Raw genomic sequence first — 12,629 nt, forward strand, 5'->3', positions numbered from 1 at the left:
CTATAAACAGAACAAATATAGAGCTGCTTTATTACAAGGCAGTGTGGGGTTGGTGGCTGGCTGATTACAGGGACACTCCCCAGAGCTCTCTGCAGTCCCAGACCTCAATAAAGGCCAGACTAGAGCCACTTTCAACTGAGGGGCAATTGGATCCAGAAGCCCCCTAGAATCCCTTCAGATTCCAGTCCAGGATATGAACCTGCCTTGGTTAAAGATAAGAAGAAAAGCAAACACAATCTAAGAACAACCAAGCTTGGCAAAGAGCCACCAGGCCATCTTCTCAAAGGCAAACATAATTAGTATGGTCTGGGTTTTTGGAAATCAACAGACGTCAAACTTCAGATTAAAAAATAAAACTACTAGAAATCACGAGCAAATTGATAGATTTAAAACCTACACATATCAGGGATAGCACAGAGTGAGGAGATAGAATGGATTCGAAGACGGCAGCACAGCTTGAGTGACTAAACCAATCCATATTACGCATAAAATCATAGAAGGAAAGAGTGGGAAATCCACAAGTCCTCTCCTCTGGGCTCTGGGCACACGGCGTCCCTTCCTGGGTGACTCACAGTGGGATCACCTTCACCCCTGCTTCATGTGGTAAGGGCCTCTTTATAAGGAGACACACCGCGAGCCTTCTCCTCCTCCATCGCTGCAAGCCAGGGGAATTGCGTCACTGACCTCCACACACACTCACTCCCTCCTCTTTCCAGTCGGCCACCACACAAGGGATCTTGTCTTGTGGTCCCTGCGATCCTTTCATCTCAGCTCCAAACCCACTGTCACCTTGGCCCTGAATCACTCCCCAGGAGACACTGGGAAAACATTGCTGGACAAAGAGCGTCTGGGTCCTGTATGGCTAGAATTTACGGATCCCTGCTGGTGAGAGAACCTGGGCCATGCTCTTCTCTGCCCAAAGGCCAGGGCACAGGAATAATTTTGAACCTGGCCTTGTGGCCAGCTCTGCCTACAGACTAAGTTTCCACTGATTTGAGTGAGACCAATTCCCTCCAGCTTCCAAGAGCTGAAGGATAAAAAGGGCTGAGAGGCAGCCTTAAAGGTTCTAGCTCATCTACCTTACTTGTTCAGTGGCTGAGAAACTAAGAGTTGGAAGAGGGCCAGCAAGTATTCCCCCTAGTTCTGTTCTCATCCCACTTGACTATCCTCTTCTCAGGGCAGCCCCAAGTGAAACACTCTGGCATCTGAAAATGTCAGTGTTTCTCAGATCCTTCTCCAAGATAGAGTATTCCCCTCCAACTGTGTCTCAACTCAGTTCATGTCCCATGGTTCTAACATTTTTCCTTGACCTATGTGATAATACTCTAGTTTGGTGTCTGGCCACTTTTTTTTTTTTATAATTTCAGATCTATGTTTCAATGGGCAGATTTAAGAAGAGTTACAGGAATGCTTTTTACTCTCTGAGTATCCTCCCTTCTCAAATATATTTCATTAGAGCTGAGCCTCTGAGACAGTGTGAGATAGTGGAAAAAAGCTCTGTCCTAGAAAGTCGAAGGATGAGGTTCTGGTTTCAACTGCAAGTATTTGTGGGACACAGAGTCACTTAATTTCTCTGAGCCAATTCATCATATCTCCTTATCCTGAAATGGCACTAGTGGAATGAAAAAAAAATGTATGTAAATGTGTTCTTTCTTTTTAGCCTTTTAAAAAAATTTGAGTAGGTGATCAATACATTTAGGCTGTCTTTTCCTCAATAAAACCTGCTCATTTCACCAGATAGTTAAGAGAATCAAATTAAATAACAAAGGCAAAAAATTGTCTGCAGAATATACAGCACCTCAGAATTTACTGAGTACTTACAATGGATCAGACAAGTTAAACAAGACTGATAATATCCCTGCCCTCGAGGAATTTACCATCCAGTGGAAAGAGCCAGAAAAACCAGTAAGTACAATGCAGTGTTGATACGGCCTATGATAGAACAAATAAAGTAATGTATAAGAAGGGCAACTAAACTGAACTCAGAGGGCCAGGGAAAAGTCCCTGCAGGAAGTGACATCTTCACAGAAATCCAAACAGTGAACAGGAGTTATCCAGGTGAGAAAGTTTTGCTGCTGGTTGGCAGGGGGTTTCCAGAGGGAAGCGTACATGCCCAGAACTAGAGATGAGAGAAAATGAGGGGCTCCAGGCACTGACAGCAGTTCACTGTGACTGAAGTGGAGACCTGGGATGGGTTTGGGGGTGTAGTTTTGGAACTGTAAATTTAGGGGTGAGTGTGGCCTAGCAGAAAAGTGGGAGATGAGCTGGAAAACAAAGCAGACACCAAAGCATAAAGGGCCTTAATGGTTTTACTAAGGAGTTTGGACTTTATCCTAAGGTCGACAGGAAACCACCGATCAGTTTTAAGTAGGGACATGTGACCAGATTTACTTTAATCAGGAGCTTCCATCTGGTTTTTTTTTCCCTTTCTTGAATATTACCCTCCCCCCTCCTCCCCTCCACTACTCTCCAATAGGGATGTCAGGTAACCCAGCCAATAGTCCACATTTCTAATCCAAGGCCCACTTCTTATCTCTTACTTGAATTCCACCAACTCTCCCAATATTTACTTTTCTCCTCAATCCTAGAACTTTCAACCTCCAGAAACAATTTGGTGGCCTCCTAACAGAAGACTGAGATAATGCTGCCCAAACACATGATCGATCTGTATAAGAAAGACCTCATATCTGGATGATAATGACACTAGTAAATGGACCTTACGGAAAAACCTCCACCCCTTTTCTTTCTTTACCTCATTAAGTCACCTAGAGCCGCAAAGTAAGGCTTAGAATCAACACCTTAAGGGAGAATCATCATGGTCATTAACTTTATCTCTTGGCCTCATCGTTTAACCTTAGAATTGAAGAACCTTAGCACTAGGAAAGAAACCTTTAATCCTCTAGTCCAGCCTTCCACCTGAGTGTCAGAGCTCTTTGGCATGACATGGCAATTATGACCAGATTATTGAATATTGCCTGAAATTTCCTTAAGAATTCATTTTATATCCACCCCCAACTGAACAGGTTTAGGGTAGGATCTCTATGTCTAATAGGGAATAGCTCAAACTCACTAGGACTTAAGATTCTAGAACAACGCTAGTCAAAGTGTTATCAGCAAACTGGTCCTGGTCCATGAACTTTTTGTTACCAGCTTACGATGAGATAAGAACAGAAACTGAGTGTAAGCATTTGAAAACTTTTATTGCAACCTGTCATTGCCATGACCTCCAAACACAGGTTCAGAGGACTCATCTCAATAAACAGGGTATAAAACAGTTTGAGCATTACTGACCTTGTCACATGTGGCACATGCTGCATATGACTTGTGCACAGTAAGACCATGTGTCAGATTACTTTGAAAAGCACTGCTCTAGAAGTTTCCATGGGAAGAGAAGAGGAGAGGTCTGCAGTAGGAGAGCCAGCTCTCCTCTTTTCCCTCCTTCTGGGTACAATAGAGAGTGAATCTGCTGCCTAGGATGAGGAACAGGAAACTGCTCCCTCTAAGCCACTGGCTGTAAGGGGTGAAGAGGAGGGCAGGAGTTGGTGGCCAGGTTATCAGGCAATAACAAACTCAGCATCCAAGCACGCGACTTCCAGCAATGCAAGGAGTTTCCTTTGTTTTGGGAAAACAAGAGCTACAAGAAGCCTCTCCTTGACACGTTCTTGCCTGGCTTCAGGAGAAGCCCAACCACCCCTGACACACAAACAGGACAGTCCTAGCCAATGAGGGACAAGCCAGCACCCTGACCACAATCCCTGTTTGCTTTTTCTTTTCCACCACTTCCTCAGTTGGAGGGCCACTGTGGGGCCATAGGTAGCTGCCAGCCTAGGTCACCACTGAAGAACTTCACCCCCAATGACCCAGTACCTACTCCATACAATGCTTCTGACACCCTTTCTACAGCCTACTTTCTTTCCCCAGTATGGCCCTTTTGGTCTGAGACTAAGGGCTTCAGGCCCCTTCCCTAGAGTTGTAAGTAAAGCTGAGCCTCAGAGCACCACTCTGACAAAGGTCATGGTATGCTCTAGCAAACTATGCTATTTTAACTCTGAAACCAAGAAGATCAGCATCAACCCAAGTTCCCAAGAAGAACAACATTTGAGGTTTATATTCTGAACAACTATTTTTATGTTACCTGAACAGACACTTGATTATATTAGATTCTCAGCTTCGAGAATCCAGTTATCACCAAGACACATAAAAACAATGTGCATTATTTGAACTATGTGCACAATGCACTCTTCATGATGCAGAATGTTGTTAAAACTAAACTTGTAGTAGCTAGCTAGGCAGCTTAGGACCAAACGTCAAAAAATCTGACAACACCTGGGAGCCTAGCTCTTGAGGTATGAACACAGTAAGAGTGTCAACCTCTCAGACTCACACAAGATTGCCTTCTAAGACCAAAGACTTCAGGACATCTTCTCTAAGAGCTCCGAGAAGTGGGGCTGGCAAGCCCCACACACAACTTTACTATGATAAATTGAGAGCCTTGGGACCAGTGTACCTTCCTCCCTTCCTGATTAATCAAGGGAGCTTACTCTTTATCCTGATGGCTCAAAAGCCCAAGTTTCTATGAAGACTCATTTGTCCAGTAAAGGGAGGGGTGTGGGGGCGGGACTCCCCCCATTCTAGGCCTCCTTCATGCCAAAGAAGGAGGAAACAGAATAAGCAAAATAAAATTCATAAAGCGAAGCAGTAATTATGGTGTGGTCAACAAGAGGCTGTCCTCAGGCCCATCATTATGTGGCTAAATTTAACGCCCTGCGCGGCCAGGGGAGCCGTGCGCCCCGGGCACCGTGTGTCCACACAGACGCCAGCTCCGCCACCTTCACCCGCTCGACAGCCGCCAGGGCTGCCAGAAAGCAGGTCACAATTTTTTTTATAGTCTGTTTACCAAGATGCTGTTTTTACTGCGAGGTTTCTCTCATTTTATCTCTTTTTCCCTTTTCCCCAAACAGACTGGCCTGTATTTTCTGTCCTGGTTTTTTTTTTCTTCTTTCTCCCTTTCTCAGTACTATTTTCAGAACTCTAATTTTATATGGTATGTCCCTTTTTTTTTTTTTTGGTAAATATTTGCCATGACTAAGCCAGGCACATCCAGTTTAAAAGGCTCCGTCCCACAAAACATTGGGTCTTTAATGATATGCATCTCATTAGCTTTACCCATGAAAGAGGGTATAGAAAAAAAAAAAGCAACTTACAGACTCTCTCACTTTTTATATCTAGAGAGACCTATATTTATATATGAGGACAAGCTGGAAACTGACATTCTGAGGCTTGATACGAGGTTAGTACAATGGCCATTTGATTCAGGAGGGAGAGGCTATTGGTCTGTATGTCAGACCATTGCTAGTTGATCCAGGAGGTTCTGACTAGATCAGTACAGCCAGAACCAATGCTCCAACTCTGAGGTATTAGGGCTCTCTAAATCAGGGGAACAAAATTCCGGGAAGTCCTCTGACACTAAATTTCCTAAAATGGGTGTGAGAGAACAAAGAGACACAAAGGGGCACCAATATTTCCCTCCTTCACTAGTGGATGAAGTCAAACAAAGGAAAGCTATCAGTTAGGAGGGCACTGAGAGAGACCCCCTCCCAGTTAGAACTTCCACACCTCTCACCCACCATCCAAAGGGCTTCACCAGCTGGGCAAAGCCCCCAAATTAATAGGAGGACTTCTCACTGTACATGTTAGTTTCGATGAAAGGGGTCATGTGGTCAAGTCCACTTACTGCACTAAACAAAAGGCACAGCATCCAATAAGCACTCTTTGAGGACTGATCTGGGATGCTTTTAAACTCAGCTTGATACTCCAAGAGGGAGTGAGAGAAGCCCACAGAATTCAGGGCTTTCAATAAGAAATGTTGGGGGAGGGAAAAAGACACCTGGACTGAGAGACCCTGAGTGGCTTCTGAAACAGCGTCTCATGGAGAGGCTATATTTTGCAGGTGTAACCAAAAGTTCAGAGTCTCTGGTTTTCATTAGTTAACTTAGGGATAATCAGATTCTAGAGGATTAATTGATGCTAACTAAAATCATAAAATATCAATTTAGAAATTAATGTGTGAATTTATTAGTTTATAAGGTGGGAGCTATACCATTCCAATGACTGATATATTTTCAGCCGATTTTTCCTGGGAAGCTAAATAAACACTGAGAGTGCTACTTGCTAAACACAGGTAAAAAAAGGCAAAAACAACAAATGAATTTATGGGATAGTTCACATACACTGCAGAAAAAGCCAGCCATTCACCTCATTCTACTATAGCATCACTTTGGCACTGTGCTAGATAAATTAATCAATTGTTATTCCCTGGTTTTTCTTTTCCTGAATTCTACACAACTCTGCTCCTCTGCCAGTAGGTCTCCTCAGACCTCATGAATTAATATACAACAGTTTTTTTCAAATTGCTTATAAGAGCCTAGAGATTGTGCAAGACCAAGAATTGGAAGAAAGGGATGTGGAGTAAGAAATGAGGCAGCACTTGGGGCAGAGCTCTCTAGCCATGGACCACTTCCCTATCTTTTAAGTTAGGTCTCCATACTGCTCACAGACAGGCCTGTCTTGCCTACTGCCCAGAGAAAGTTCCAGGTGTAGCTGTATAACATGTGGCAAGGCAATGGGACATGATGGAAGAATACTGGGATGGAAGTTCAGAGCTCTGGGTCCTGGTGCCAAATTCTACCGCTGTTTCTCTACATAAGAGTTCTATTTATCTTTGTAGGCCCTAATTTCCTCATAAGTAAAACAGAAGCTTGATATATCCTTAGACTTATAAAGTCCTTTCCAGCTTATACAATTCTATGGCTCTAACTGTCTGTACAAGGTATCTGAGATACCATGATTTCCCTCTTTAAGGTTAGGTCCTTGGAGATTTGTAATCTAATCTCATAAGCAATATATTTACAAACAGTTGGGTGAGTTACTTCTGTAGACAGCTAATCTCCTCCATTTTATATTGATTCTTACTTATCTCAGTATCAGAGGTGATCCCAAATTGGGAGAGAAATTCTGTGTGAGACTTGCATCTCCTTAGGTATCCACTAACTTCAGCAGTTTCACTCTGCTCTTCCCTCGGCTGCTGGGGGCTGCAGAAAACTAAATGCTAAGATGATCACTGACTACTCCTTTTTTACCCCAAGCGGTATAATCATCCTTGTCTCAAAGTTTCTCCTCATTCCTAGCCTCACTCACACTAAGTTAAAAGGAGTTCTTTGGAGAAAAAGTTCCTAAGAAGACAATGTACAGCATCAGAACTGCTCAGACTTCAAGCATATGAGTAATTGATGCCAAAGAGCTTTTGAAGGATTCCCTCAAAACACCTTTCTAAGGGGGAGTCTCTCAGATTGTGTAACTGGATAAAATACCTAGTTGTGTCTTCCCTTCAACGGCCATTCACCAAATAAAATCCCTCTGAATGCTCAACTCAAGATTCACCTCTTCCAGAAATAACTTGACCCAAACCAGCCTGGTATGAACCCCAGATCCCATCCAAACAAATCTATTCCTTCCTCTTCTCAGACAATATATATTTTATGTATTTAGACTACTTTTTGTATATGTGTAAATTCCAGTGGTCTAATCTCTCTCAGAAGACCATCTTTCAAGGGCAGAAACCATGTTTTAACTTCTCAGTATGACTCCACGGAGTTTAATATTTTCACTGCTGCTTAATAAGTACTGTCCACATAGAGTTTAAACTTCTAAATAAAAAACAAATAGACCAAAGGTCTCCCACACAAAATGAAAAAAAAAAAACCAACTTCCAGAGACTCTGGGGCTCTGGGGCAATTTCCTCCCTGACAGCACCCTTCTGGGAGCTAACAAGGATGCCCATGGATCCTACCACCTTGTTCCTAAACATTGGACAGCTAAGCTGCCAATCTACAGAACTCCGGCTCACTCTCCCTTCTCAATGCGGCTCACTATCCAAAAGAGATTTCACCCACAAGTGCAGGCCAGCATAAGAGAACACTTTAGGTATAAGGCTAAAGTTATAAAGTCAATAGATCAGAAAAGCTTAAAGGTAAGTCATTTGATACTTTTGTTTTTGCTCTGACATTTACCAGTGTGAGGAACTTCTCAAATGCCAAGGCCTTTGAGCTACAAGCACTCATTATTATATACCTCCTACTACAGGACACTGCAGAAGAGGAAACAAAATGATCAAGATAGTTCTACCCTGAAGGAGTTTATCATCTAACAGGGAAGACAGGTATAGAAATGCTTATGTACAAGGCCAAAGTGATATGTGACACAGGAAAGATACAAGGTGTTGTGGGAGCTCAGAAGAGGGAAAGAATATAGCTTATACTTTGATTTCTGTCCATTTCACTATTTTTGACATAACAGAAACGTCATGGAACCACCTGATTCTCTTGTTAAGTAGGAGAATTAAATGTCCCTTGGAAAGGATTGCAAAATTCCTAGATGAAAAGGCTACATCTCCTGAGGAAAGAAGATGGAAATAGGCAGAAACCAAGTAATCTATCTTCAAAATATGTCCTGTGCCTTCATGCTACCTGCAAATGCCAGAGGAAGGCCTGTCTCCTCACTTTGCTCCACTCCACAGGTCCTTGCTTTCACACTATCATTTCTCTTCACCAGTGTAGGTTTCTCCTTCTCCAGTGGCTTCTCCTTTATTTTCAAACACATATATGTCTTCCTATTTTAAAAAGGGGGTTTTACTTAAGCTACTTTGAACTCTCCAGCTAGCTCTTATTTCCTTTTTTTTTCCCCTTTAATTGAAGTATACTTGTTTTACAATGTTGTGTTAGTTTCTGGTGTATAGCATAGTGATTCAGTTACCTATCTATCTATCTATCTATCTGATGAAAAAGGTTTTATATATATATACTCTTTTTCATAAGTTATTACAAGCTAGTGTATATAGTTCCCTGTGCTATACAGTAGGACCTTATTGTTTATCTATTCTGTATATAGTAGTTTGTATCTGCTAATCCCAAGCTCCTAATCTATCCATCCCCCACCCCCTTTCCCTTTTGGTAACCATAAGTTTGTTTTCTATGTCTGTGAGTCTGTTTCTGTTTTGCACATAAGTTCATTTGCATCATTTTTTTAAGATTCCACATGTAAGTGATATCATGATAAAATAATGCCATTTGCAGCATGGATGGACCTAGCGATTATCAAGATTACTAAATGAAGTAAGTCTCATTTCCTTTTCATCGGGAAACTAACCGATGAGAGTTCTACACTCATTGTCTCTATTTCCTTATCAACTGACCCTTCTTTAGCTGCCTACCATCTGCTGATACTGACCAAGATCCCAAATTGCCTGATGATCTTTCCTCAGGCAGGCAGTCTGGTCTCTCCCCAGCATGTGACATGGTGGATTACCCTCCTTAGTGAAGGGGTTTGAATAAAGATAAATTCTGTGACCTCAAATGACCTGAAGCAAATTACTTAGCCCTTGAGCCTCTGCTTATTTATCTTTAAAATGAGGACAGTATCACCAACCTCATAAGTTTGTTGTAAGGATTAAAAGTTATAACATAGCTAAAGCACATACCACTGTGTCTAGCACACACACAGTATGTACTTGATAATTGTCAGCTCCCCTTTCTTAGCTAATTTACTCCTCTATCCAGATTCTCTTCCTATGTCACTCACATTTCCTTCACTGGTTATTGCTACCTTCCAGTTATGATAATTCCCCAAATCTCAACGACTGGACTTTTGTTCTTTTCTCCATACTATTCCCAGCAAAAGATGTATCCAGCCTCATGCCTTCACATGTTGCTCCTTTCCAGAAGATTCCCAAATCTATTTCTGTAAGTCTTTTTTTTTCTACTTAGGCTTCAATCCTATTTTTTTTAACTCTTTCCTGAACATTTCCCCTTGTATGTCCCACAATCAATTTAAATCCAACACGTCTTGAAAAATAGCTTCATCTTATATTTTTAAATTAACTCTAATTATACATAAGCTATCAATTTTTTTTTAATAAGCTAAGGCATCGTTAACTGGTCATACTGGAATGAATGGACTTTTATGAAACCCTTCCTTTACCAAGGGGAATAGGAGGGAGACTCAACTGTGTGAGTCATGGCAAAATGTCCCAGAGGTATATGAAGCTTATAGGTTAGACCTAAAAGGACTACATATTTGCCAGAAATACAGCATCAATGATCATTGCCTCACTACTCAATTCTGAACTAAGTGGATCTCTAAAACCAAATGAGAGACTAATAGTGGATTTGGTGAAGCTAAACTGGAAAAAAAAAAGTTTTCCTTTTAGAAGAGTTGGTAACTTCCTTTGAATGAAGTAACAAGCACACCCCACTTCACCCCGACAGCAGTGTCTGTTAAATTGTGCCAGCCGATCTGGGTCTAGCTGTATCTAGACATGCACGATTTAGTTCTCCACAGGCCCCTGCAAATCTCTATTGTCTTTTATCCAGCCTGATACACTTGTTTATGTTATATACCTATCCCCTGTAGTCATCTGAGTTTGTAACACCTGTTTGGAGTGTTTTAGGATAAGAGAATTTAAATGTGATAAAGCCCTTTACTATTGGGATGCCCAGAATCAGAAGCCTATCTTTTGGAAATGAGTCATTTTAACCCATTTGTATTTTCTATGTTGATTTCCTTTTAGTTTTCCCTCATATTTTTAACAAATTTTCTTTTGAAAGTATAAGCCCTTATAAAGCTGTGTAAAAGGAAAATGAAGAAAGAGGCCTTTTTATACACTATTGGGCCAAAAAGAAAAGAGGTGACCCCTGGCACAGGGCTTGATGGTGACTACAGGAATCTCAGTGAGAAAACCCCAAAGGGGAGGCAAAATTCAGAAGGAATATGGTTAAGAGAAATATGTACAGCCATCTCTTCCTCCCTGGAGATTTTCACTCCAGAGCTCGAATACTGGTGGACTTGTGTTTTAAATAAGGAAAACCATTCCTTTATATGCCCAAGATTAGATTTAATTGAGCCCCACCCATGATTTTCCCAGTCTGTCAATGACACCACTATTCTTCAGATCACATAGGCATACCACCGACAGCCTGATCTCCCTAAAAGATCACTTTCATATGTTACTTCTCCGGTCAAAACTTCCAATGGTTTCCCACTATCTGTAACAGTAATTAACTGCAAGAAGGAAGTGCTCCATCTCCCTCTTAGGAGACGTGCCCCTGTTTGAAAACCACTGCCTGTAATGATAGATGTTAATAACTGGACCAAAATGTGCAAATAAATGGATTACACGCAGAAAAAAGCTGAAAAACATTTATCTTCAGAACAAAGGCACCAATCTTCCAGTCCAGCATTTAAGGTCCCCTCCCACCCCCATCTAGTCTCAAGTTATTATCTGGCTAACTTTATTTTCTGCTAATCCTCACCCACTCTTATTCTTATTTTATATTTTTGCCCATGTGCTTCCCACCTAAAATGCCTTCCACATATTCCTCAGCAAAATCTGAAAAAAATATTTAAGTTCAGTTTAAGTCCTGCCTTTTATAGGAAGCTTTTTCCAATCACTCCACTGTTGTGGTACCTATTACCATTCACTGAACACAGTGAGTCCTTTGATGGCAATATTATCATTTATGCTCATAGAACCCAGCATAGTACATGTGCATGATACTGAATACTGGAAGGATGAACTAGCTGCAAGTTTCTCAACTGACACACACAAAGGTAAGGAGGATGTTCTCACACATCTAGACTTAGCCTTCTTTATGATGCCCATGAAAAAGACTGAAAAAACATCCCTTGAATGCTGTACATTTCTCTACATATTGAACAACAGGTATACAGTAGAGAAGCAGCCCTTTGAACCTTGGAAGTAGAGCACAAAGAGAGGAAAGACTGAGGAAGGACAAAACAATATCTTATTTGGGTTCTATGACTAATGTTCTTTCCAGGATTTGGTCAGGTTCTTATTCCTTTGGTTTTGAGATGCTTAATTTCTTAACTGGATCTAAAAAAAAAAAAAGGTTCTAGGATCTCTCAATAATAAAAGATTCAAAGTTTATTTATATTTTATCCGCAAATTGGAACTATCATCCAGTAAAGTAAGTGTCAATGAAACAAGGCAGGCAGTAGAATGGCAATCTGACAGTGGTCCTCTTCATAGGCTACTCATCTGTTTACAGTAGGGCTGTCTGAGTCTCAGGCTACCAACAGGTGCTAGTTTCCTGGCCTATTCATAAGACAGTAAAAATAATGAAGAGTGGGAAGATATGATTCCTTCATCCATCAACAAATACTTACTGAGTAACTGAGTGCCTATATGTGTGGAGGTACTGCTCTGGGCACTTTGGATAAACCAGTGCACAAAACACACATCTTTGTCCTCACTGAGTTTATAGATTCTAGCAGGGAGAAGACAGGCCATAAACAATAAGTATAATAAAATAAGTAAATTTGATGGTAATATGGAAGATAAGTGCTATAGTGAAAAAATAAAAAGTAGAGCATGGTAAAATAAAATGGGAGTGCCAGGGACAGAGGGGCAGGAATGTGGCTTATGATCTTAAGTAGAATAGGCAGGTAAATCCACTGAGAAGGTGACATCTGAACAAAGACATGATTGTAGTCCACACAGATATGTCCACACACTTTTTGACATGCCTCTCCTTAAGAGGTGGAGCTTAATTATC

The 12,629-nt window shown here is 41.3% G+C and overlaps 1 protein-coding gene across 5 annotated transcripts in view; it reads right to left on the bottom strand.

Moving 5' to 3' along the window:
• Positions 1-12,629, bottom strand: part of NHEJ1 (non-homologous end joining factor 1) — a 78,168-nt gene that overhangs the window by 49,565 nt on the left and 15,974 nt on the right. The window lies entirely within an intron of this gene.

This window comes from Vicugna pacos, chromosome 5 (genome assembly GCF_048564905.1).
Source record: "Vicugna pacos chromosome 5, VicPac4, whole genome shotgun sequence".
Taxonomy (NCBI): domain Eukaryota; kingdom Metazoa; phylum Chordata; class Mammalia; order Artiodactyla; family Camelidae; genus Vicugna; species Vicugna pacos.